At 47.6% G+C, this 26,474-nt stretch overlaps 1 pseudogene; it reads left to right on the forward strand.

The window, feature by feature from the left end:
• Positions 1–582: 582 nt before the first annotated feature.
• LOC101600043 lies at positions 583–12,544 on the forward strand (annotated as a pseudogene).
• The last annotated feature ends 13,930 nt before the right edge of the window (positions 12,545–26,474 follow it).

Genomic DNA, 26,474 nt, shown 5'->3' on the forward strand with positions numbered 1-26,474 from the left:
AAAAAAAAAAAAAAAAAGCCCTGCACCCTCAGGAGACAAGGCCATCAAGGCTGCCTTCTTGTCCCCAGGGTACAAGCTAGGCTGGACGCACGGCAGATCTGCCTTCTGCAGCCCCTACTGCACGTGGCTGCAAGAAGCCAGTTAGCTAGACAAACGCACGCTCACCACGCGGCAGACGACATGCACCAAAGCAGGACTAAGCTGAAACTCATCGGCACGTCTGCGGGGGTGGGGGGACCCCCAGCATGTGGGAAAGAAACTAACCTAAAGTGCTTCTTCACTATGCCATGGGTTTGCCTCCGTACCACCATTCCCAGTCCAAGGAACTCAACAAACTCACCTACCCAAGAGTGGCTATCCCCCTGTCCCCCCTCCAGCCCATACCCCTCCAGCTGCCTCCTCCCACCGCTGCTGCGGCTGCCGGCTGCCGCTGCCCCTGCGCGGTTCTGCAGTCACTTGAAGGAGAAAGATTTCGCAGTACGGCATTCTTAAAGCTGCAGTGCCCAAATTCTCCTTCTACCCCCATCTGTCGCCACATCGGCTCACTTACCAAGGTTCTTTGCACAGGGTGGGTGGGCAGAGATGGGACCTGTGGTGGAGAGGTGGGGGCTTGGAGCAGCCGTACAGGTGGAGTTCAGACTCCCAGACTCCCCGCAAGGGTAAAGAGGAGAGGAGACTGCACCGAGAGCCTCTGCAGTTAACCAGGTTGCTGGGACTGCAGCGAGACTGCAATGGAGTAGTTTTTTTTTTTTAAATCATAAATCCCCACCACGATTTCCTCCACACACTTAGATTCTTTGCAGCTTACTTAAAACACACGGTGCAACCTGAGAAAGAACCCTTCCCCCATACTCTTTTTTTTTTTGAAAAAATAAATGTAAATAGCATTTCAAATTATTTTTAAATTGACTCCAGCAAGCTACTGACTCAGCTTTCTCTAGACTGCTCGGCTGGAAAGCCATGTGAGAAAGAGCCTGGATAGAGTTCACTGAGGCCAGAGTTTCTATAAAGTGCCAGGGGAGGATTCTGGCTTCTTAAATGAAAACGCCCTTTAAAACCCAGAAGAAAGGGAAGCTTTCTGCCCGCCAGCTATACCTAAGTCACTCTAGCATCCAGCAACCAGCACAGCCCTCGTGGAAAGTTACCTGTCTCTTCTGTTCAGCCGCTGCCGTCCTGTCCTGATGACTGGCAAGTTGTACATTACTGCTAGAGAGGCAGGACCCAAAACCAAGTTGTCAGCTGGGTCCCTGCACCGAAATGGTGCCTGGAGTCAATGCTGCAGGCAGAGACGAGGCTGGTCTCTCCCCCTCCCTCCTGTTTAATTTAAACCCCTGACATTGCAGGACACCCACTCCAGAGCCTCCACCCTCCTCACCGGCCAGGTCCGGGACCTTGCTCCGCCTCCTAGGTTGGCTCACCTGAAGATCTTTCTCGAGGAACAAGGAGGAGAGAGGAAGAGGAAGAAAGAAGAAGAAGAAGACGGAGAAGAAAGAGAATGAGGAGGAGAAGGTTCTGCAGAATCCTGAAGCTTGGATTCTGCAGAGTGTAGTACTTGTTCAAAAGTTTAAGCTTCTCAGCCTGACGCTCAGGAAGGAGCCACAGCAAAGGGCTTCAGACAGGTGGACATCATTGGGTTCCCCTCAGAAGGACAGATAGAACAGGGGGGAAGAATTCCTCTCTGCCCACTTGCATATTCCAGCAGTTTAAGAAGCATCTCAGTTTGTTTTTCTCAAAAACAACAACAAAAACCTCATTCAGAACACACAAATGTACCTGTGCATAAAATGTAGAAGGAAGGCCACCGAGTGTGAGTTTTGTCCTGACCTCTCTGTGTTCCTAAAGTTTCTGCTTCTGTCTCTGCGTAAGTCACTACCATCTAAGACTGCGACGGGGATTTAATTGAGAAAGTTCCAGGGGAGAGAAGCACTTTAAATGCAGATATGGTTAAAATAGCACATTCTAATATAACCCACAAGGGATTGAGTCGAACAGACACATGGAGAGCTGGCAGAGGGCACGGGGAGAAGTAAGTAGGTATTCCTGGGATGGGAATTTATTACAGATTCAGAGTCTGAGAAAGGACAATAAAGGAGAAAGTGTGGGTGTGCTTGTGCCCGTGTGTATGTGTGTTGTGCGTGCGTGCACGTGTGTGTTTGGGGGAAGGGAGAATAAAAGCCCGCTTCTAAATAGATTGTTCACAAAGAAGGATTATATCAACCCTATGTCCACTTCATCCCTGAAGGCAGACAGGAGCTGTGACTTATTTCCAAAGAGACCAGGAGGGGAGCCTCTGGGGCCCTGCATCCTGCCTGGGGTGCAGCCTCACTTGCTGCAGTGCACCACGAGCCTGGCACTGGCACCCTCACCCACCTTCCTTGCTCTTGGGAACTATACTGGTGGGGATGGAGCTCAGGTTCAGCCCGCACCAGCAGGGGTCACACCTTCCTCTCCCTTGTCCGCTCCTCCCTGGCTGCCGGGGTCAGGGGAGGGAAGCTGCAGGCCTCAGACTGTCATCGTGGAAGGGACCCCAGAGAGCGCAGGCATGGGAAACCCGAGACCCGAGAATTGACAGCATCTCACTCAAGGTCACCTGGCCAGTGAGACGCAGCCTGGATTAGACTCTAGGTCTTCCTATTCTTGATCCTGTGATATTTTTGTTGTTCCTTTCGTCAGACCCTCCCGGGTGAGTAATCTACCTAGGCTATAACCTCAGATGACCTTGAAATTCGCATCTGCTCTGCCACCCAGCTTCCCCCACAGATGATAAGATCAATGGTATGCAGACTGAAGGCCAGGAATTTCAACTCGCGGGTAAGTAGGGAAGGGAACATCAGACATGTGGCAAATCCAAAGGAGGATTTCTTCAGTTTCGTCCAAATTTGAAACCATGGATGTCATCTGCATTTGTTCCTCCGGGCTTCCCTATAAAGTGACCCCAAACATGGAACTGTATACATTTCAGGGGGCCAAAGTCCTAAATGGAGGGGTGGGCAGGGGCAAGGACCCCTCCTCAGCAGAGCGTTCCAGCCCTCCAGCTGTCTAGCTCTGGGCCCTCTCCTGGCTGTGGACACATTCCTTCTTCTGGTCTCTACCTCCTTGTAGCATTTACTTCCCTATGTCTCCTTCTCTCTCTCTTTCTTCTTATCATGGAGATTTAGGGTCACCCTAACCCAAGGTGATCTCATCTGTTGGCCTTTAATGTAATTGTCAGCAAAGACCCTTTTCCCAAATCAGGTCACATTCGGCTAGACCTGTGGGGCCGCCATTCACCCCTCTGCACTGCTCAGTGACTGCACATGAGAACAATGGCAGTGAGCTGAGCTGCCTGATCGATCCCGTGGCAGTCTTCACAGGCGCTGCTGCCATCTGGACCCCTTGGGTGACAGGAAGTTAAGTTCCACCTTAGCCTTGTTCTCGTGTTTTTGGCATTGACTTATGTAATTCTCATAGCTTTCTACACAGTTTCTATCGTCACCCCATTTTACAGTCGGAGAAACTGAGGTGCAAAGAAGTTTGAGCATCACAGCTAGGAAGTGGCAGGCTCGAGGCCATCTGGCTGCAGAAGGCCTTCTGTCTCCGAACCACACTTCTGCTTAATCATGCCAGGCTGCCGCAAGCTTCGCTCTCAACTTTATGCAGTTGATTTTCAGCCAAGCCACGTCTCCGACTTGTGTCTTTCTCTGGGCCTTTCGGGATATGTGCTCTGTACTGACCTCACTTCGGATATCCTCCTCTGCCCTCCTCGCTGGGGTTGGCTCCTGCTGCCTCTCCACGTATAGGAAAGAAGGGCACCAGTATACAAGGTCACCCTAAGAATGTACTGCGAACTTGAACCTGGTCAGTAGTAAAACAAAAAACCAAGCAAACAAAACACCGCTGGCTGGGCAGTACTAAACAGGAGACTAGCCTCCTCCCTGCCCCCACTTCCTCTTTCTCTTCCTCTCCCTCCTTTTCCCCTCTCTATTCTTCTCCTCCTGCTTCTCCCTCCTGCTTCTTCCTTCTTCTCCTTTCCTTCCTCTCTTCATTCTCTTCCTCTTCTTTTTTCTCCCCTTGCACCTCCTCTTCCGCTCTTTCCTCTTTACCCTCCCCCTCATATCTTCTGCAGTGCTGGGGCTGGAACACAGACCGGACAAAGCAAATCGCTGACTTGTATCTCCAGTGCCAATTGTTCACTTTAAAAAATTATTTGGCCCGGCGTGGTGGCGCACGCCTTTAATCCCAGCACTAGAGAAGCAGAGGTAGGAGGATCACCGTGAGTTTGAGGCCACCCTGAGACTACATAGTGAATTCCAGGTCAGCCTGGGCTACAGTGAGACCATACCTCGAAAAACCAAACCCTCCCTTGAAAAACTAAACAAAAATTAGTTATTAATTTATTTGAGAGACAGAGAGAGAGTTTGAGAGGGAGAACGGATGAAGGCACACCTCTGCAAATGAACTCCAGACATTTTATACATCCTGTTTTACACGGGTACTGGAGAATCAAACTCAAGCAGTCAGGTTTTGCAAGCAAGTGCTCTTACCTGCTTAGTCATCTCTCCAGCTCTCATTCACTTTTAAATCAAAATAAGAGCAGAAACTTAGGGATGATAGCCTTTTGGATAAGGTCACCATGTTGGGTCCTTGTCTTTGATGGCCCCTTTCCCATGCCATGTTTTGGCAAACCTGGAGTCTTTCCCTTTCTTCCAGAGCAAATTGGCTCCTCTGCTAGATTCCTCCTTAGCGCCCAGCTCTGCGGAGCTTTGGCACCCCAGTGACACTGTGGACTTGGTAGGAAAACACAACGCGTGTATGGCCTCGCCCCTGCCTGGGTGTGCGGCGGCAGCGACAAGCAGGGCACACGCACTAGAGAGCGAGGCAGATGTGGGCATGCTCCTCTGCGGGCGGGCGGTGGTGTGGGGTTGCTACTCGACGATCCCACTCTTGCTTTTATTTTCAGTAACAGCAGGAGAAAACTAGGTTAAATCCAGGGAAAGTGCTGTGGCTGGGAACTGCTCTAAAATGTAACCTCCAGAGTCAATGGCAGGGCCTTTCCCTTTTAAGGATGAAACAATCCCTGACTGGCTGAAAGCCTCAGGCTAGCCTACCCAAGGTCAAGACTGCCATCAGACTGTGTGTGTGTGTGTGGGGGGGGGTGCTCTATGTCTTAAATCATTAAAAGCCCCCCTGGTTTCGGAACAGCGGTACATCAGGACTCGGAGAAAGTGGAATGGATTACAGCTCTTCCGCATGAGTAGAGTCTTCTTCAGTGATCTCAATGCACTGGGCCTTTTATTTCATCAACACACAAATATACCAGTTGCTAGGGAGGGTTTTAAAGGTCTTCTCACCCTGGGTCTCTTCTAGCATTCGTGTAGGGGATGACCTGCTGTGAGGAGTTCCTTCTGCTCTGATCAGTGTCATGCGAGGACCCAGGGGTGATAGCCAATATACCAAGTCCCTGGTAAGACCCCTTCCACACCAAACCTTCCAGCTCTTTCCTCCCACTGCTTCTCTAACTTCAGCTATGGGATGGCTCTTAGTGAGAGCAGAACCATGCAAGTTCCAGAGCAGGTGGGCCAGCGTAATCTGCTCCTGCGGGCTTCGTACCCATTCGCTTTGTGTTCATTGAGCACACACTACGTGCTGAACTGAGAGAGAGCAATTCTGTTCATGCTGGGAAAAAAGCCTTAGCTGTCTTCTCCTTTTACCCTGACCCAAACTCAGGGTTAACCTGCATTCCTTTGGTGGTTAGTATGTTTTGCTAAGACGCTAGTGGTTAACCAGTTTCTAGGGGCCTTCTTCTCAAAAGAAACTTGAATTGCAAAGGAACGTGCACACCCTCAGACCCCAGCAGCCGAATGGAAGCTATTTTCACAATAGGGCAGCCTTCCTGAGCCCTTGACGGGAGCACTTTGCTGCCCACAAGCCCACACCTCCTGGTTTGCACCAGAACCTTCCCTGAATGTGTCTGTCTGTGTTCATGCGCATGCATGTGTGTGTGTGCTTACATGTGGAGGCCAGAAGACAACCTCAGGTGTCACCCCTAGGTGCCACTCACCTTGTGTGTGCAGGAGACATGTGTATACGTGTGTGTGTGCAGAACGTATGTGTGTGATATATGTTTATGTGTGTGTGCCGGATGTATGTATGTAGGATGTATGTTTATGTATGTTTATGTGTGTATGATATCTGTGTATGTGATACATGTGTATATGTGTGTGATATGTGCATATGTTTGTGTGTAGAATATGTGTGTATATTACATGTGTATATGTGTGTGTATAATATATGTGTATGTGTATGTAGGATATGTATGTATATAATATGTGTGTATGTGTAGGGTATATGTGTATGTTTGTATAGGATATCTGTGTGTAACATATGTGTATGTGTGTGTAGGGTATATGTGTATGTAATATATGTGTATGTTTGTATAGGATATATGTGTGTAATATATGTGTGTATAGGATATGTGTGTGTGTAATGTATGTGTATGCATGTATAATATGTGTGTGTGTAGGATATATGTGTATGTTTGTATAGGATATCTGTGTGTAACATATGTGTATGTGTGTGTAGGGTATATGTGTATGTAATATATGTGTATGTTTGTATAGGATATATGTGTGTAATATATGTGTGTATAGGATATGTGTGTGTGTAATGTATGTGTATGCATGTATAATATGTGTGTGTGTAGGATATATGTGTATGTGTGTGTTCATGTCTATGAGTGCAGGTGCACAGGTGGAGGTCAGAGGACAACTTTGGGTGTTGGTCCTCACCTTCTACCTTCTTTCTGAGTAGCAGCCTATCTGAACTGGGAGAGGAGAAAGTGGGATGATCTCTTAGGCGGGTCTCTCATGTACTGTGGCGTTCACTAGGCTAGCTGGTCCATGAGCTTCCGGCTGATTCTCCTGTCTCCGCCTCCTTTCTTCCCTTAGGTGCAGTGGGATTATAGATGCTGGTGGTGTTATAGCATCGGACTTATGTGGGCTCTTGGGATCAGAATTCAGGTACCGCCTCCTGCCCAGCAAGTGCTTTATCTACCTAGCTGTCTCCCTAGACCACCATCTACCTTTTTTGAGTCAGGATCTCTCACGGGCCTGGACCTGCCAACTAGGCTAGACTGGCTGGCTAGCAAGCCCCAAGGATCTTCCCATCTCCGTCTCCACAGTGTCGTGATTAGAGGCCTGGGCCACCATGCTGGCTCCTCTCCTACCCCAAGACAGGGTCTCACTCTAGCCCAGGCTCACCCAGAACTCATTCTATAGCCCCAGAGTGGTCTCAACCCGCCTCAATCTCCCTACCTCAGGCTTCTTGACTACTGGGACTAAAAGTGTGTGCCACCAAGCCAGACTTCTTTTTTTTTTTCAAAGTAGGGTCTCGCTCTAGCCTAGGCTGACCTGGAATTCACTATGTAGTCTCAGGGTGGCCTTGAACTCACCACAATGCCCACCTTTTTTTTTTTTTTAAACATGGGCTCTGGGAATTGAACTCAGGTCCTTACACTTGCACAGCAAGCACTTGACCAACTGTGCTATCTCCCCAGTTCTGAACCGGATCTTTTGCTGATGGGCTGTTTTCCAAACAGCATGCATGCCCTGTACCCTGATTTACTGCTAAGGGCCCAACTCCTGCCGTCCTCTGGCCATTACTCTCTCCTTGCTCGATGCCTCATTCCTACCATGCCCCAGCACTGGCCTGGCCCACAGTAGACCTCACAGTGTGTACAAATGATAGAAAAGAAAGAACATTCCCTTTCTTCTATGTGGAACCTAGTAGGGCCGCTGGGAGATTTCTCAGTTGTGCCTGTGAGTGAAAGCTGCTTCCTAGAAACGCACATGGTGGCTCTGGGTCACAGACACGGAAGCTATCCTCTGCTGTGTTCCAGTGCATAGACCAGGAGACGTCCTCTATCTTTGCAACCCTGCATTTCTTCACAGTGACCTCTTGGCTTAAAAGAAGATACAAGGCCTCACACCACAGTCAGAGCCTACAAGGTCTGACCTCTTCTGGGCTCTCTCTCTCTCTTTCTTTCTTTTGTCTGAGGTAGGGTCTCACTCTAGCCCAGGCTGACCTGGAATTCACTATGTAGTCTTAGGGTGGCCTCAAACTTAAAGCAGTCCTCCTACCTCTGCCTCCCGAGTGCTGGGATTAAAGATGTGTGCCACCCTGCTTGGCTCTACTAGGCTTTTTTTTTTTCCTTTTTCTCCCCTAGGCTGCTTTGGGGTGCTTCCTATACCACCATCTTGTCTACTGGGCTCTTTAAAACGCCCATTACACATCTCTGTCAAACCCTTCAAGTCTCAGGGACCATTGCAGAAAAGGTGGCAAAAAGAATGTAAGAGCCAAAGGAAGAGTTTTGGAATACTGTCTTCCAGATACAAAGTAGCCCTGGCACTCATGACCTTACAATGGCTGAAGCTACCTACACAAGGTCTGCATAAGAGGAGGAGGAAAATGATGGCATCGAGAGAGAGAGAGAGAGAGAGAGGGGGGGGGGGGCTAGTTGGAAAGATGAAGGGATTCGGTGGAGGGAGGATTCTGAAGGGGAAATGGAAGGTGGTGGGAGGGGATTATGATCTTGATATATTGTCTCTGGGTGAGCAGAGTTCAGAGCTAATAGCCTGGAGGTGGAAGCTGAGGACTCTGGGCAGATTGTCTGCCCTGTCAAAGCTTGGATTCCTCCCGTACAATGCTGAGGATGGTCTATGTATCTAAGTTGTCAACTAAAAGTTTTTTTTTTTTAAATACCTCTTGTAGTTTTGTTCCCGAAAGCTCCCCCACCTGGTCCCTTCTCACCATCCACACCAGCCTGCACCCTCCTTTAACATCTCTGTTTCTCACATCTTCACCAGGGTCCCTGCAACTGGTCTGCTGCTGTCTGGGGTTCCCTGGTCCACCAGCTCAAATATGGCTTCTTCACCTCGCTATTGACCTGCAGCTCTGTGCAGACAGATCCTGGGCAACTTCTTCACCACATAACCATCTGGACCCAAGATAGTAACCACTTCAATAAACAACCATGACAGCAATCACAGGACTTCCTGGTGGATAAAGGAATGGCTGACTGCTTCCTGGCTCACTGACTGTTGGATCTCTCCAGCCTCTGGTCTGACACTTGTGTTTGTCTGCTCTGGTCACCGTGGCCTGCACATGGTCCTCCAACTCCTAAACCCTTGGTAAGGCCAATACTGTCCAAACAGACTACACATCATGTACATCAAAGCCCAGAAGCCACAAGACAATTCTGACTCTTCTCATCACTGTATGGGAGGAATCCAAGCTTAGACAGGATAGACAACCTGCCCAGGGTCCTAGACTGGGGCTGGGGAGATGGCTTAGCAGTTAAGGCGCTTGCCTGCAAAGCTTAAGGATTCATGTTTGACTCTCCAGGTCCCACATAAGCCAGATGCACAGTGATGCAAGCATGCAAAGTTGCCCGTGTGCACAAGGGGGCGCATGTGCCTGGAGTTCGATTGCACTGGCTGAAGGCCCTGGCATGCCAATTCTCTCTCTCTCTCTCTTACATAAAATATAAAGGGGCAGTCTCTTGGGCTTCCCTCAAAAAAAAAAAAAAATAGGGGGACTTGAAGTGGTTCCATCTTCCAGCTCCAGGCTATCAGCTCTGAACTCTGCTCACCTGTAGGGTATACCATCAATGGTGAGGGGGTCTGGGGTACAGCGAGCACTGACTGGCCTAGCAGCTCTGGATTCCATCCCTAGCGCGCTCGCGCTCTCTCTCTCTCTCTCTCTCTCTCTCTCTCTCTCTCTCTCTCTCTCACACACACACACACACACACACACACACAAACGGGGAAGGCATGTGACAAGCAGACAAACACGTTTATAGTAGCATGTACAGCAATGGACAGACTGACTACCGAAGAGCAGACAGAAGCACTATAGTGAGGCAAATTCAAATAGACGAAAGGCAAAGAGAGTCATTAACCTAAGAGTTCCAAGCAGGACATGCCTTTGTTGTCTCTCTATGCCTTGCTGTGCACAGAGCCACAGGTGACAGAAGAAAAATCACCTGTTTGTTAAAGCAAGCAGCTAGCAACTAAAATTATGACTTCCAATTAAATTTGAATTTCAGATAAACAGTGAGTTAATTACTTTGTTTTGCATAAACATGACCCATGAAATCTTTTGAACATAAGTTTTCTGTTCCTTCCCTTGCTCTTTTTCTTCCCTCCCTCCCCCTCTCTTTTTTTCTTTCTTTTCTTTTTCTTTTTTCCTTTTTGGAAATAAGGTCTCTCTCTCTCTAGCCCAGGCTAATCTGGAATTCACTATGTGTCTCAAGGTGGCCTTGAACTCATGGTACTCCTCCTACCTCTGCCTCCCTACCGCTGGGACTAAAGGCATGTACCACCATGCTTAGCCATGCTTTCTTTAGACAGGGTCACCTGTATCTCAGGCTGGCCTTGAACTCCCTGTGTAATTGAAGATGAGTTTAAACTTCTGAGGCTCCTGTCTCCACCTCTTGAATGCTGAAATTGCAGATGTGCATCACTATGTCTCTTTTATACGGTGTTTGGCGATCCAACCCAGGAATTCATACATGCTAAGCAAGCACCCTACTAACTGAGCTACATCCCCAGGCTGGGACATGCTTTTACTATAAAACTGTTTTTATATCAGGCATGGTGGCACCCAACTTTGTTCCTATCACTTGGAAAGATGAGGTGGAAGGATTGCTGTGAGTTCCACGTTAGCCTGGTTTAGAGTGATACCCTACCTCAAAAAATTGTTGCTTATCTAAAATTCATATTAAGCTGGCCATCTTGTATTTTTCTAGCCATTCTGTGTTTATTATATCTTGGTTTAAGAAGGCAAGAGAAAGGCTGGAGAGATGGCTTAGCGGTTTAAGCACTTGCCTGTCAAGCCTAAGGATCCCGGTTCGAGGCTCGATTCCCTAGGACCCACTTTAGCCAGATGCACAAGGGGCACATATGTCTGGAGGACCTTTGCAGTGGCTAGAGGCCCTGGTATGCCCATTCTCTATCTATCTATCTGCCTCTTTCTCTCTCTCTGTCTGTTGCTCTCAAATAAATAATAAATAAATAAAAGAAGGCAAGAGAATATGTCACATTCTAAAAAGATTTCCTTCTAAAGCAGGTAAAATAAGAATAATGGAAACTTCAGTAATCCTTTATAGTAGATGCAACCAATAAAATCCATATAAAGGGACTGGGGAGATGGCTCAGCAGTTAAAGGTACTTTCTTGCAAAGCCTGCCAGCCTAGGTTTAATTCCCCCAGTACCCACATAAAGCCAGATGCACAGCGTGGCACTTATGTCTAGAGTTTGTTTGCAGTGACAAGAGGCCCTGGCGTGCCCATTACTCTCTCTTCTCCCCTCTCTCTGTCTCCTTCTCCCTCTCTCTTTCTGCTTGCAACTAAATATTTATTATTATTATTATTTTTACAAAAAACCTGTATGACAGTTTGCATAAGTTTATATGTAAGTTTAAATAAAGTCTTAAGCAAAACACAAGACCTTTTCTCTTTTATTTAAAATTATTCAAGACTATCAAGGTTCATTGGCTCCCATCTTTAATCCCAGCACTGGGGAGCCTGAAGCAAGGAATCACTACAGGGTGAGTGAGATCCAGGCCAGCCTGGGCAAGAGTAAGACCCTGCCTTAAAAAAAGCTGGGGGGGGGGCTCATCCTCGGGAAAACACCAAATGGCGATGATGCGGGAGGGCCCAAGGGACCCAGGGGCCGGACCTGGGAGGCCACCGCTTCCCCAGAGGTTTCGGCAGCAGTCTCCAGTCTCCTTCTGGGGCGCGGTCATGGGTGTGGCGTGGCTGTGGCCCAGGCCGAGGCCGTGGAGACAAAGCCGAAGACAAGGGGTGGATCCACGTCCCCAAGCTGGGACGCCTGGCCAAGGACGTGAAGATCGAGTCCCTGGAGATCTATCCGTTCTCCCTGCCCATCAAGGAGTCTGAGGTTATTGACTTCTTGGGCGCGTCGCTTAAGGATGAGGTTTGAGGATCATGCCAGTGCACAAGCAGACTCGCGCTGGCCAGCGGACCAGGTTCAAGTCTTTTGTTGCCACTGGGGACTACAATAGTCATGTCGGTCTGGGTGTCAAGTGCTCTAAGGAGGTAGCCACTGCCATCCGAGGGGCCATCATCTTGGCCAAGCTCTCCATTGTGCCTGTCTGGAGAGGTTTGGGGGGCAACTGGATTGGCAAACCCCACACAGCCCCCTGTAAGGCGACAGGCCGCTGTGGCTCTGTGCTGGTGCAGATTGTCTCTGCCCCCAGGGGCACTGGCGTTGTCTGTGCCCCTGTGCCCAAGAAACTACTGCTGCTGCTGGCTGGTATTGATGACCACTACACTTCAGCCAGGGGCTGCACTGCCACCCTGGGCAACTTGGCTAAGGCCACCTTTGAAGCCATCTCTAAGACCTACAACTATCTGACCCCTGACCTCTGGAAAGAGACTGTGTTCACCAAGTCCGCCTACCAGGAATTCACTGACCATCTTGTGAAAACCCACACGAGAGTCTCAGTGCAGAGGACCCAGGCTCCAGCTGTGGCTACCACATAGAAAAATAAATAAAAGTGGATTAAGCCTGTTTAAACAACAACAACAAAAGCACACAAAAATACCCAAGAGGTCAAAACACTCCAGCCACTCCTGGTAGTTCAGGTGGCTCTGTAGTGTCATTAGAGATCCTGGCTCCTCCCACGTTTCTTTCCTTTTCCTTTCTTTATCTGTGTGTGTGTGTGTGTGTGTGTGTGTGTGTGTGTGTGTGTGTGCATGAGTGCACATGTGTCATGGTGTGTGTGTAGGTTAAAAGACAAGTTTGAGGTTTCAGTGCTCTTCCACTTTCTTTGAGACAGAGTCTCTCACTGCTGCTAACCAATGTCAACCTAGCTAGACTGCAAGCTTTCCATTGTCTTGGCTCCAGCCTCTCCTTGTCAAAAGCTCATTGGTGGGGAGGTAATATGATGGAGAATGGAATTTCAAGTGGGAAAGTGTGGGGGTGGGGAGGGAGGGTATTACCATAGGATATATTTTATAATCATGGAAAATGTTAATAAAAATTAAAAAAAACAAACAAAAAAAAGCTCATTGGCATCACAGATGGATGTGCCACTTCAGCTTCCATTTTACATGGTGCAAGGGAGAATTGAGCTAAGGTCAGCAGGGTTTGCAAGCGGGTGCCTTTAACAGCTGCGTTATCTCCCCAGCCCACTGCATTTCTTTTCTGCCATCCTTAGCCTGTGGCATTGAAAGGCCCAAGAATTCAGAAGCCCAGAAATACTATCACGCTCCAAAGGGAACTTAAGCGGGCCCCTGCATACCTCAAACTCCAGGCTTTACTCTCTGTTGGAAGCAAGTAAAGAATCCCTCTTCTCATTATATCAGAGCCCGCTCCTAATATAAAACTAGGTAAAAAGGGCATGAGATAGCCCTCAAGGATGGGAAATGAATAATGAAGTGAACCACTTATTTGGTTTCTGTAAATAGCCTGCACCATAAGCCTTAATAGCCCACACTGTAAGCCTTAGTAGCTCGCACCATAAGCTGTAGCAGCCTGCCTCAGACCACCAAGGTCATAGGAGACTGATACCACACTCTGCTACCCCCACCTAAGGACCTGCGCAAATGCTGACCTCCAAGGTCATAGGAGACTGATACCACGCTCTGCTACTCCCACCCAAGGACCTGCGCAAATGCTGACCACCAAGGTCATAAGAGAATGATTGGTCCACGAGGGGCTTGAACAAATTAAACTAATTGGCTTAGAAACTATGGGGTGGCACAAACTGACTGGCTCACACCCTGCGGGCTCCTGATATTAAAAAAATGATTGGTCTAAGGCACAGGCTTTGTTAGAAACCCTATAAAAACTGTCCCGTTCCTGCACTCGAGGCTCTGCAGTCCTCTACCCCTGTGTGGTGTACGACTGTGGGCCCCAGCACGCTTGGAATAAAATCCTCTTGCAGTTTGCATCAAGACCGCTTCTCGTGAGTGATTTGGGGTGTTGCCATATCCGGGCAGAGCGTGGGGTCCCCCTCCTGGGGTTCCTTCAACATCACTGTCACTTCATAAGCCAAAAGAGTTGCTGAAGCTCTAGCTGTCATGTCAGCATCTCAGGTAAGAGAAAAGAAAAACGTGAAAAAAGCATGGTTTATGGGCCAGGGAGCTCGTTCAGTGGTTAAATGCGCTTGCTTGCAAAGCCTACTAGCCCAGGTTCAATTCTCCAGTACCCATGGAAAGCCAGATGCACAAAGTTGTGGGCGCATGCATCTGGAGTTCATTTGCATCAGCGAGAGGCCCTGGCATGCCCATGCTCTCTCAAATAAATAAGGATATTTAAAAAGAATAAAAAAGCATGGGTCCATCTCCTGTGCCTCTTTTCACAGTTTCACTGGGTAACTCATGCTTATACCTCATTAGCTAGAACTTAGTCACATGACATATCCAGTTGCTGGAGAAGATTGGGAAGGTAATATTATGACCATGTATATTGCCACACAATAAAATCAAGGGTCTGTCACTAAGAAAGGGGGAGCATAGAACAGGCAGTGGGTGGACAAGTGACCTCAAGGGAACTGGAGGGAAGTGAGGAATCCTGGCCTTTCTAATGGGGCTCACCTTTTAAAAAATCTTATTTATTTATTTATTTATTTATTTATGAGAGAGAGAGAGAGAGAGAGAGAGAGAGAGAGAGAGAGAGAGAGAGGCAGGTAGAAGGAATGGGTGCGCCAGGGCTTTTAGCCACTGCAAACGAACTCCAGTCACATGTGCCCCTTGTGCATCTGGCTTACATGGGTCCTGGGGAATCAAACCTGTGTCCATAGGCTTCACATGCAAATGCCTTAATCACTAAGCCATTTCACCAGCCCGGAGGGCCACTTTTTAAAAACATGTTTCTTTTTAAAAATATTTTATTTATATTTATTTATTTGACAGAGAAAGAGGGAGAAAGAGTGAGAGAATGGGCAAGCCAGGGCCTCCAGCCGCTGCAAATGAACTCCAGATGCATGAGCCCCCTTAAGCATCTAGCTTACATGGGTTCTGGGGAATTGAACCTGAGTCCTTAGGCTTCAGACAAATGCCTTAACCGCTAAGCCGCCTCTGCAGGCTAACTTTCTTTTCTTTCTTTCACTCTTTCTTTCTTTCTTTCTTTCTTTCTTTCTTTCTTTCTTCCTTCCTTCCTTCCTTCCTTCCTTCCTTCCTTCCTTTCTTTTTTTTTTTTTTCTTTTTTGAGGTAGAGTCTCACTCTAGCCCAGGCTGACCTGGAATTCACTATGTACTCTCAGGGTGGCCTTGAACTCGTGGCAATCTTATCTCTGCCTCCCAAGTGCTGGTTTTCCCTCAAGGTAGTGTCTTGCTCTAGCCCAGGCTGACCTGGAATTCACTATGTACTCTCAGGGTGGCCTTCAACTCATGGTGATCCACCTACCTCAGCCTCCTGAGTACTGGGATTAAAGGCATGTGTCACCTCGCCTGGTTCTTAAAAACTTAAAAAAAAATTTTTTTTTATTTACTTGAGAGAGAGATAGAAAAGGAAGAGACAGAAAAGGAGAGGGAGAGAATGGGTGCACCAGGGCCTCCAGCCACTGCAAACAAATTCCAGATGCATGCACCACCTTGTGCATCTGGCTTACTTGGGTCCTGGGGAATTGAACTTAAGTCCTTAGGCTTCTCAGGCAAGCACCTTAACCCCTAAGCCATCTTTCCAGCCTTTTTTTTTTTTCAAGGTTTGGCTCTAGCCAAGGCTGACCTGGAATTCACTATGCAGTCTCAGGGTGGCCTTGAACTCATCTTGAACTCATGGCGATCCTCCTACCTCTGCCTTGAGCAACTGGCTTCCATGAGTACTGGGGAATCAAATCTGGGTACTTGGGCTTTGTAGGCAAGTGCCTTAACCACTAAGCCAGCTCTCCAAACCCTTTTTTTTTTCTTTTTCTTTTTATGTAGGTCTTGTGCAGGTAATGACAATCATGTGAGGTCATAAATGCAAAGCTACTTCATGTCTGGAAGACATCACTCCAAGCAGCACTCCCCATCCTTTGGCTCTTACATTCTTTCCGCCCCCTCCTCTGCGAAGGCCCCAGGGTCTTGGAGGGCGTGATAGAGATGTCTCATTTAGTGCTGAGCATTCAACAATCACTTATTCTCAGCACTTTGATGAATTTTGAGTCTCCCCAGCAGTCACCACCATCTGCAAAAAGAAGCTTTTCTAACCAAAGATGAGAGCAGCACTTATCTATGGGCATAAACATAAATATTTAGAGGGCAAGGGGCCCACTTTTTACGAAGTTCAAGCCGTTTTAATGTGCCTGCTGTTCTGCATGATCACCTTCCCTCCTCATGGTTCTCAGGCACCCAGGGTGCAATTTCATGTAACAGAGGAGTAATAAAATAGAGCAGCAGATTGGATTCTTCATATCGAAACTCCAATTAAAAGATGTTTTCAAGGAGAAGAGTGAGCTCTTTACAGAGTAAATTTTCAGGTTTCTGTGGAAGATCACTAGAACTGGGCTTTCACTCTTGGAATGCTCCAGGCCTGGTGATACAACTGGGGCGAAGGTGCCTGCTCACCAAGGGGACACGTGTGCCCAGCCGCCCGAGGAAAGTGCTTGAAGCTTACTGACAATTTTCCACCTTTAGATTCTGCGTTGGTCAAAACTTTTTGAGAATTTTCTTTTGTGGAAGAGGGCAGCTGGGGAGATGGCTCAGTGGATAAAGTAAGTGGCGGAGTTCTAGCCACAGAACCCATACAAACAGCTGGAAAATGGGGGTGGTAAGATGGTTCAGAGGTTAAAGGTGTTTGCTAGAAAGACCATCAGCCCCGGTTTGATTCCCCAGCACCCATGTAAAGCCAAATGCAAAAAGTAGGGCATGCATCTTGTGTTTGTTTGCAGTGGCAAGAGACCCTGGCGCGCGCGCACACACCCACCCACACACACCCACACACCCACACCCCCCCCCCCCCACACACACGCACACACAAATTTTTTTTCCCTCCATATTTGCAGCTATGGAACACCCAGGAGTCGAAGGGACATCACTACACACCCTCCTTCTGGAGGAGGTAAACAATCCGCACATGGGCAAAGGCGCGGGTCCAAGGACCCTTTCGCCTTGATTGGCTCAACATCTTCAAGGGCAGAAAGAAGGTCCCCAGTTTGCGATCAGGGAAGAAACCTGCTGTAGAGCTAAGGTCTTTGTGCCGCGCATATCGCCCCCACGTGGAGGAGCCGGAGAGTGTTTCTTCCTTCTGGGGTGAAGTCAGAGCACCCCCCACCCCCGCAAGGGACCCCTGCGTCCAAAGTGGGAGCTTCTAAGGACTAGATAGGGCTTGCTTGCAAGAGTGACAGTTCTTCCCTAGGGAAGCCGCCTGGAATCAGGGATCTGGTCTCTAGGAGCTGGGGCGGGATTACAAATAACAGCCCAGCCTGAGGAGGTGCTGCAATGTCACCTTGATGAGTCTTGAAAGTCCCTCCCAAAGGTCCCCAGTGAGGCGCCTTAAACACTTGACCCCTTCCTGGGAAACGCGGCCAGCACCACTCCCAGCTCCTGCCCACAAGAGTTGGCAGTGGGCAAAAGCCCTGCCTTGGGGGTCCGTGGGACTGGGCGTTCTAAGTCCCCACTGCAGAGAGGGTCAAGAAAGTCGCCAGTTTGCCATCCAGGGAGGATGGGATGACAGCATCCCAGCTGTTTTGCAGCAGCCCTGGGGAAGGCGACATTATTTTCCTTTGCACCCAATGGGCCTCGCTTGCTCAATGCGGCAGTTCTATGCAAAAGCTTTAAAAATACCTGCCAGGGTTCTTCTCGCATCCATTGCAATTAGCACAATTAGCATATGCATTAATTGGGACTCCTGTTTGCACCTCCTGCCTCACCTCTAAATCTCTGCTTGCTGGAGGTAGTTCCCCCGACGCCTGAGCTCTTTAGTGTTTTATTTGCGGTGAGAATTCCTCCAAATTCCCAGAGCCTCACGCTAGCGTGGCCCAATGTCCCAGAACTAAGACAGAGAAGCTGGCTCCCTTGGGGCCTCCTCCAGGGGGCGCTTAATTCCAGAAAAGTCAGGAGCAGATGCATCGCTGGGTTCTGGGGAGGATCTGTTTTCGAGGCCTCAGCCCCAGCTTGGTTTCATGTCTTTCACTTTGTAAGGGGGAATCCCACGTACTCAAGCCTCTCCCACACAGAACTTGTTTGCAACAAAGACCAAGGGTCTGGCTCGTGCTGACCTATGCCAGAAAGTTGCAGCCTGAGGGAGGCACGGGTCAGGCCTTGAGAGGGACTTGGCCCTGGAAGAGACTTTTTTTTTTCCTGTGTGGACGTGACTGCTGTCCCAGCTCTGATTTTTAGGGACTTTAAAATTTTTTTTTGTTTATTTTTACTTATTTATTTGAGAGCAACAGACAGAGAAAGAAAGGCAAATAGAGAGAGAGAATGGGCGTGTGGAGGCCTCCAACCACTGCAAATGAACTCCAGACGCGTGCGCCCCCTTGTGCATCTGGCTAACGTAGGTCTTTGGGAATTGAGCCTTGAAACGGGGTTCTTAGGCTTCACAGGCAAGCACTTGACTGCTAAACCATCTCTCCAGCCCTAGGGTTTGTTTTCTGATGATTGGCATCTTTCTTTTACTATAACATCCTCACTGTTCACTTATATGGAAACAAGCAGCAGGATTTCTTTTCTTTTTATGACTGACTAATATTCCATTGTATGGATATGCCACATTTGTTTATCCATGTGTCTGTTTATAGACACTTGGGTGTGCCCACTTTGGTCAGTTTTCAACATCAGTGGTCTCTTGATTTTGTACTTGAATAATCGGAAAACCCATTATTATTATTATTATTATTTTAAATACTTGCCTGGTATTGAAAACCTAATCAAAAGCCTATGGCAGGGGAGGTCATGAGCCTTAAGGGTATAAAGCCTGCTCTTGTCTGGATAAATGCATATATTACTCTCACCAAATTGCCTGGAAAGCACTACACTTAATGTTCATATTCATATATTAATGCTAATCTCACTTCTGGTTAGAGAAGCTTCTCTTTTCAGAGGGTAATGACCACTGAGAAGACCCAAAAGGTAACATAGTGCTGAGAAGAAGGGACGGAGGCGTGTCCAGCACTGAAACATCTCACACCCTCCAAGGCTCAGGGTCCATTGCGGAAGAGGTGGAGGAAAGAATGTAAGAGCCAAAGGAAGGGTACCACTCCTTACATACAACTGTCTGGACAGAATTTGGCCTCAATATCCAAGACCTCACAGTGCCTAGCAATTCCTACACAAGACCCTCATAATAGGAGAAAAAGATGATGACATCAAATTAAAAGAGAGCCTAATGGAGAGAGGAAGGGGATATGATGGAGAGCAGAGTTATGAAAGGGAAAGTGGGGGAGGAGAGGGAAATACCATGGTTTGTTGTCTGTAAGTATAGAAGTTGCCAATAAAATTTTTTTTTTTTTTAAAAAGAATAAGGTGGAAAACAACTGAAGGAAACTCCTCAGTTTCAACCTCTGGCCTCCACATGCATACAAACACACAGACCTGCACACTTGCACATACATGAATATGCATACACACTTGCCCAATACCTCGTCCACAAAATTTATTCCTAAGAGCTTTATGCTATTTGGTGTTATCAAAGATTATTCATTGCTATTGCGTAAAAATAAAAATATCTTTATGTCTTCATTTTGCCCCCTATAAACCTTACTATACAAACTTGTTATATAACATTTATTAGTTCTAAAAATAAAATTTGTGTGCATGTTTATGGACCCAGCAGGGTCTTTTGCCCCTGCAAACAAATGCCAGATGCTTGCGCTACTTTTGTATTTGGCCTTACATGGGTGCTGAGGAATTGAACCTGTAAGCACTGAGCAATCTCCCGAGCCCTCTTTTTCCTTTTTCTTTCTAGTTCTGAACATCAAACCCAGGGCCTCATGCCTGCCAGGCGGGTGCCGGTGTTCTGCCCCTGAGCCACGTGCCAAGCCCTGTACCTCCATTCCACTACACCTTAGGGCCATGTAGCCACATGTCTGGCCACGCTGCAACCTCCATCCTATGTGCTTTTCTGCCTTAAAGGACCTTCCTTTCTATTTATTTATTTATTTGCTTGAGATAGAGTATCACTTTATCTCACCCAGACTGTCTGATCTGGAACTCACTCTGTAGTCCCAGGCTGCCCTCAAACTCACTGTGATCTTCCTACCTCAGCCTCCTGAGTGCTGGCAGTAAAGGTGTGTGCCCAGCATTCCTTTTCTTTTCTTTTCTTCTTTTTTTTTTTAAAAATTTTTTATTTATTTATTTGAGAGCGACAGACACAGAGAGAAAGACAGAGGGAGAGAGAGAGAATGGGCGCGCCAGGGCTTCCAGCCTCTGCAAACAAACTCCAGATGCGTGCGCCCCCTTGTGCATCTGGCTAACGTGGGACCTGGGGAACCGAGCCTTGAACCGGGGTCCTTAGGCTTCACAGGCAAGCGCTTAACCGCTAAGCCATCTCTCCAGCCCTTTTCTTCTTTTTTTGAGGTAAGGTCTCACTCTAGCTCAGGCTGACCTGGAAGTCACTGTGGAGTCTCAGGGTGGCCTCAAACTCACTGCAATCCTCCTACCTCCTGAGTGCTATGATTAAAGGTGTGCGCCACCACAGCTGTGCTTCTATTTTTTTTGTGTTTATTTTTATTTATTTATTTGAGAGTGACACAGAGAGAGAGAGAGAGGAAAAGGCAGAGAGCAAGAGAGTGAATGGGCGCGCCAGGGCTTCCAGCCACTGCAAACGAACTCCAGACGCGTGCGCCCCCTTCTGCATCTGGCTAACGTGGGTTCTGGGGAATCGAGCCTCGAACCAGGGTCCTTAGGCTTCACAGGCAAGCTCTTAACCGCTAAGCCAACTCTCCAGCCCTTCTATTTTTTTTTTTTTAATTTACTTATTTTGAGACAGGTACTGTGCTCTGTAGCCCAGGTTGGCCTTGAACTCATGATCCTCCCTGTCTCTGCCTCTGAGGGCTGGAATTACAGGTGTATACCACCACATCCAGCTAAAAAAAAAAAAAAAAAAAAAAAAAAAAACTTCTAAACTGAAAACTAGTCATATCACTTATCTTTAAAATGCTCCAGAGCCTCTGTCACACTCTGGAATCAAGGCCACGTTCCTCCAAGGCCCTGTGCAGTCCTCATCCCTAGCACCTGCTTCCAGGCCTCCTCTGCTCAGCGCTCCAGCAGTGCTGGCTGGCTTTCTGTCAGTTCTTCAGAGATGCCAGGCTGCGTTCTGCTTTGGGGCCTTTGTACGTGCTGTTCCCGGAATGGCTTTTGTGTGTCAGTCTCTTTCCCTTGAGTTTCCTTTCCATCAAATATCCCCTCCTGGAGAGGTCATCTCCAAGTTCCCACTTAGATGCTCAGCCTGTCCCTCTGCTTTTATTTCTTTTGTGGCACTGGCCATGCTTTGCAATGTTCCTTCCCATTTTTTAATTTTTTAAATATTTTATTTATTTAGTTGCAAACAGAGAGAGAGAGAGAGAGAGAGAGAGAGAGAGAGAGAGAGAGAGAGAGAAGAGAGATACAGAGAGAATGGGAACACCAGGGCCTCCAGCCACTGCAAACGAATTCCAGATGCATGTGCCACCCCATGCATCTAGCTTTACGTGGGTATTGGGAAATTGAACCTGGGTCCTTTGGCTTTGTAGGCAAGTGCCTTAACCTCTGAGCCATCTCTCCAGTCCCTCCATGTTTTTTTTATTGTTGGTTTTTTGAGGTAGGGTCTCGCTGTACCCCAGGCTGTCCTAGAATTCACCATGTAGTCTCAGGGTGGCCTCGTCCTCTGCCTCCCAAATGCTGGGATTAAAGATGTGCATCACCTCACCTGTCTCCCCATTTGTTTTCTGTCTGCCCTCCTGTATGCTCACTCCTTGATCTGGACTGGATCTAACCAAGAGCAGGTACCTCCACTGACGTGCCCCTGAACCCTGCATGGTGCCTGGCAGGTACTGTTGGCTGAATGAATGAGGGGTGTCTTACCTGCATATCGGCCCTGGAAGAGTGCAGCAGTCCATGAGTGTAGCGTTGTCCCCTGCTGTGACCCTGCAGCCACTTGGGAACTGCTGGTTCACCAGAGCTTTCAAACTCTTGGCCCCAGACCAGGCCACTGCAGTGGCAGGCTGGGGGAGAGACAGACGGAGCCTGCTTCCTGGAGAAGGTAGCATCTTGTGAGGTCCTGCTGACCATCACATTTCTCCTGCAAGGGTGCCTTGTCCTTTCCCCAGACCCCAAGCTCGCCAGTCTCCTGGCTGTGCCTGGGCTGCGTCTCCACTTGGCCCAAAGGCTACGATGCAGCTCTTGTTGGTGCAGTGTTATCTGGGGTGGCTGCCAGCACTTTTATCTTTTCATTTTATCTGCCAGCAGACAGCTTTTCCTGCTTCTGCCTCTTGAAGCTCAAGGCTAAGAATGTCGACCTTGAGGACAGATGCTCTGTCTTGCTCCAGGTCCCCTGCCCCAGCTCATACCCAGGCCAGCTGCTCCTAGATCTCTCTCTCTTCTTTTTCCTTCACACCAAACTCTCAGGAAGCCTCCGACAAAATTCGAGACTCTCTTCCTTTGATCCAGCTCAGACCACAGCAGCATTTCTTACTTGTCTTTTCTGCAGAGACACTTTACGACCCCGCTGTTCCACTCCTGGGAATGGAGACATGTACATAAAGTTCAAACCGGCACCACCCCTAAGAGCCTAGACACAGAATCAACCCAAATGTCCGTCAACTGATCAGTGCATTATATATAAGGCATATCCATTGTGATGGTTTACAGGCCAAATGAACCCCCTAGCTTCATGTGGGATGCCCGGCAAAGTGGTGCTATTTGTTTGGGAAGGTTGTAGAACCCTTAGGAATGAGCTTTGCTGGAGAACAGACATTTGTCACTGGGGTAGGCCTTGAAGTTATAGCTGTTTTCTCTCTCTGCCATGGTGGACTCAACCCTCTGGAACTGTAAGCCAAATTAAACTCTTTTCTTCCCTAAGATGCTTATGGTTGGGTGTTCTGTTCCAGTAATGAGAAAAGAAACGGATTCATCCAGATAATTAAATATTTAGCATTTAAAAGGAATAAAATGCTAATACATAATCTAACTTAGATGAGCACTGAAAACATTATACTATATATATGTATATATGGTATATATATATATATATATATATATATATATATATATATAGTATTTTATACATTGTATATATGTTATACACACACACACACACACACACACACACACATATATATATATAGTGTTTCATACATTTATATATATGGTGGTTGTATAGTATGGGAATTATATCTCAAAACTGGTTGTGACAGCGATGGCTGTCACCTGTAATCCAGCACTTGGGAGGCTAAGAGGATTTCAAGTTCAAGATCTGCCTGAGCTTTATAGCGAGTTCAAAGCTAGTCTGGCCTATATAGAAAGACCTTATCTAAAAAGGAAACAGAAACAAATGTGGGGACTGGGAGGATTGCTCAGTGGTTAAAGGTGCTTGCTTGCAAAGCCTGCTGGCCTGGGTTTGATTCCCCAGCATTAGGTAAAGACTAACACACAAAAAGTGGCATATATGTCTGCCATTCATTTGCAGATAAGAGACACCGGCACCCCACACACAAATAAATAAATAAAATATTTTTTAAAATATGTGGTAAAGTTGCTGGAGGGATGGCTTAGTGGTTAAATTGTTTGCCTGCAAAGCCAAAGGACTCGGGTTTGATTCCCCAGGATCCACGTTAGCCAGATACAGAAGGTGCTGCATGCATCTGGAGTTCGTTTGCAATGGCTAGAGGCCCTGGCATGCCCGTTCTCTCTCACGCTCTCTCCCTCCCTCTTTCTCTCTGTCAAATGAATAAAAAAGTAAATAAGAAATAAATATGTGGTAAAGATCCTGTATAATTGAGGGGAACTGACAGTCTGGTTCTGGCAGCAGCAGGGTCTCCCTAAAGGTGTCTGGGCTGCTGCTCAGAACCTACAGTTATTACCTTACACAGCAAAGGCACTTTGTGGACATGATTAAGGGTGTGAACTCTGAGATGAGTAAATCATTTGGGATTGCACGAGTACCCTTCACCTCATCCAATCTCATGAGTCTTTAACAATAAAGACTTTCCCCTGGCTGAACTGGAGAACCCACCCTGATAAGATGAGAGCAGAAGTTCAAAGCACTTGACTTTCCATGGCTACCTTGAAGATGAGGAAAGGAGAACCCAAGGCAAGGGCTTTCCAAGCTGCAAATGGCCCTCAGCTGATGCCAGCAAGTAAACAGGGATTACAATTCCTTAACCACAAGGGACTGATTTTTTTTTGTTTGTTTGTTTGTTTTGAGGATAGGTCTCACTCTGGTCCAGGATGACCTGGAATTAACTATGTAGTCTCAGGGTGACCTTGAACTCACAGCAATCCTCCTACCTCTGCCTCCTGAGGGCTGGGATTAAAGGTGTGTGCAGCTGAGGGGCTGAATTTTGCTGCAAGCAGAAAAAGGCTAGAGCAGGATATGGGCAAGAAAACGGCCTGTCCTTCCGTGCCAGGGATGGGATACCTTCCAGTGAGTTGTTGGCCAGGGAGGTCCCTGATGCTCCCAGAACATTACAGGCCATCTCCAAGGCTCTTGGTTTCCCACTGGGAATAGATGGTAAGACCCTATTGCTGAAGACTCCACATGCTTGGGCTCTAAGGTTACTAAGAAATCAAGCTGGAGCTGAGATGAAAACCTCCTCTCTGTGGACCAGCTGACAGAAAGCTGGAAAAAGCTATGCTACATGTAGTCCTATGGGAGAGAGGTTGTCAGTGGATATAAACAACAGGGGACACTGCAAGCTTTAAGTCTGGCCAGCCAGGCTAAATGAGTGAAAGGGTGCAAGAGTGGCACGTCTGTTAAGGGGAAATCAATTGCTCACTAATTGGACTGGAGGCCTGCTCCATGGGAGGGAACACATATCTGGTACTGAAAACCTATGACAGCAGAGGTCATGACCCATAGGGGTGTAATGCCTGCTGTTGTCTGGCTAAACGTATATATTATGCTCACCAAACACTTCTTTGAATGTACATACTCATATATTAATGCTACTCTCACTTTTGGGTTAGAGAAGCTTCTCTTTTCAGATGGTGGTGACCTCTGGGATGACTCAAAAGGCACCATAGGGGCTGGAGAGATGGCTTAGCGGTTAAGCGCTTGCCTGTGAAGCCTAAGGACCCCAGTTCGAGGCTCGGTTCCCCAGGTCCCACGTTAGCCAGATGCACAAGGGGGCGCACGCGTCTGGAGTTCATTTGCAGAGGCTGGAAGCCCTGGCGCTCCCATTCTCTCTCTCTCCCTCTATCTGTCTTTCTCTCTGTGTCTGTCACTCTCAAATAAATAAATAAATAAATAAATAAATAAATAAATACTTTTTTTTTAAAAAGGCACCATAGTACTGAGAAGAAGTGACAGATGAGTGTTTAGCACTGAAACATCTCTATTAGACCCTTCAAGGCTCAGGGTCCATTGTGGAAGAGGTGGAAAAAAGAATCTAAGAGCCAGAGGAAGGGTAGGAGGGCTTACAATGCACTCTTCCAGACACAAAGTGGCCTGGATATCCATGACCTCGCAATGCCTGGTACTACCTGAACAGGACCCTCATAATAGGAGGAAAAGATGATGACATCAAAATAAAAGACTAATGTGGGGAGGGATATGATGGAGAGTGGATTTGTGAAGGGGAAAGTGGGGGAAGGAATTATCATCGTTTATTGTTTATAATTATGGAAGTTGTCAATAAAAATAAATTTAAAAAAAAGAAAAAAGAAAATGGCTTGTCCATCTAGGGGCTCAGCCCTGACCCCTTGAAGCCCAGTGGAAGCAGAGTTTGTGACCCTCTTTTATGGAGATAATAGAAAGCAATATCATTATTACCTTATGGGGCCAGCCTTACAACATAAAAAACATTTCAGAAATTTCTCATATCTGGGGATGAAAATGCCCATGTGTAGCTGAAAACCTACGACACCTGTTCCCTCTCTTCCCTCCCCCTGTCGAGAAGCAGGGAACCAGCAAGCAGAGCTGACTTAAGGCGTGGTGCCTGAAAATAGAAACTGCAATGTGATTTTATTTCTAACTCCACAGACATCTCCGTGAGTCATTCATCTCCCTGGGTTTCACTTTCCATATCTGCAAAGTGAGCTGGGTTAACCCTGACTTCTGCCTAACCCACTATGTAAGAACTAGGGAGGAAAAGTGCCCTCAAGTCAGCTTCATAAAACGAATCCCTAGGGTCTTCCTTATCCAGCATCAGACAAACCAGACACAGTAGGGTCATTGGACTCTCTGACCCCAAGGAACACCTCTCTTCTGGTTTCCTCCATGGAGTTTTGGGCACACCTGGCCCCTTGCAACATAGCCTGGGGCGGAGTCACAGCAGTTAATGCAGAAATGAGAAGCTGCAGGCACAGGTGCTGCAACCCGTCCCAAGGTCCATGGGGACAAGGCTCT

The sequence above is a fragment of the Jaculus jaculus genome, chromosome 5 (assembly GCF_020740685.1).
Source record: "Jaculus jaculus isolate mJacJac1 chromosome 5, mJacJac1.mat.Y.cur, whole genome shotgun sequence".
Lineage (NCBI taxonomy): Eukaryota > Metazoa > Chordata > Mammalia > Rodentia > Dipodidae > Jaculus > Jaculus jaculus.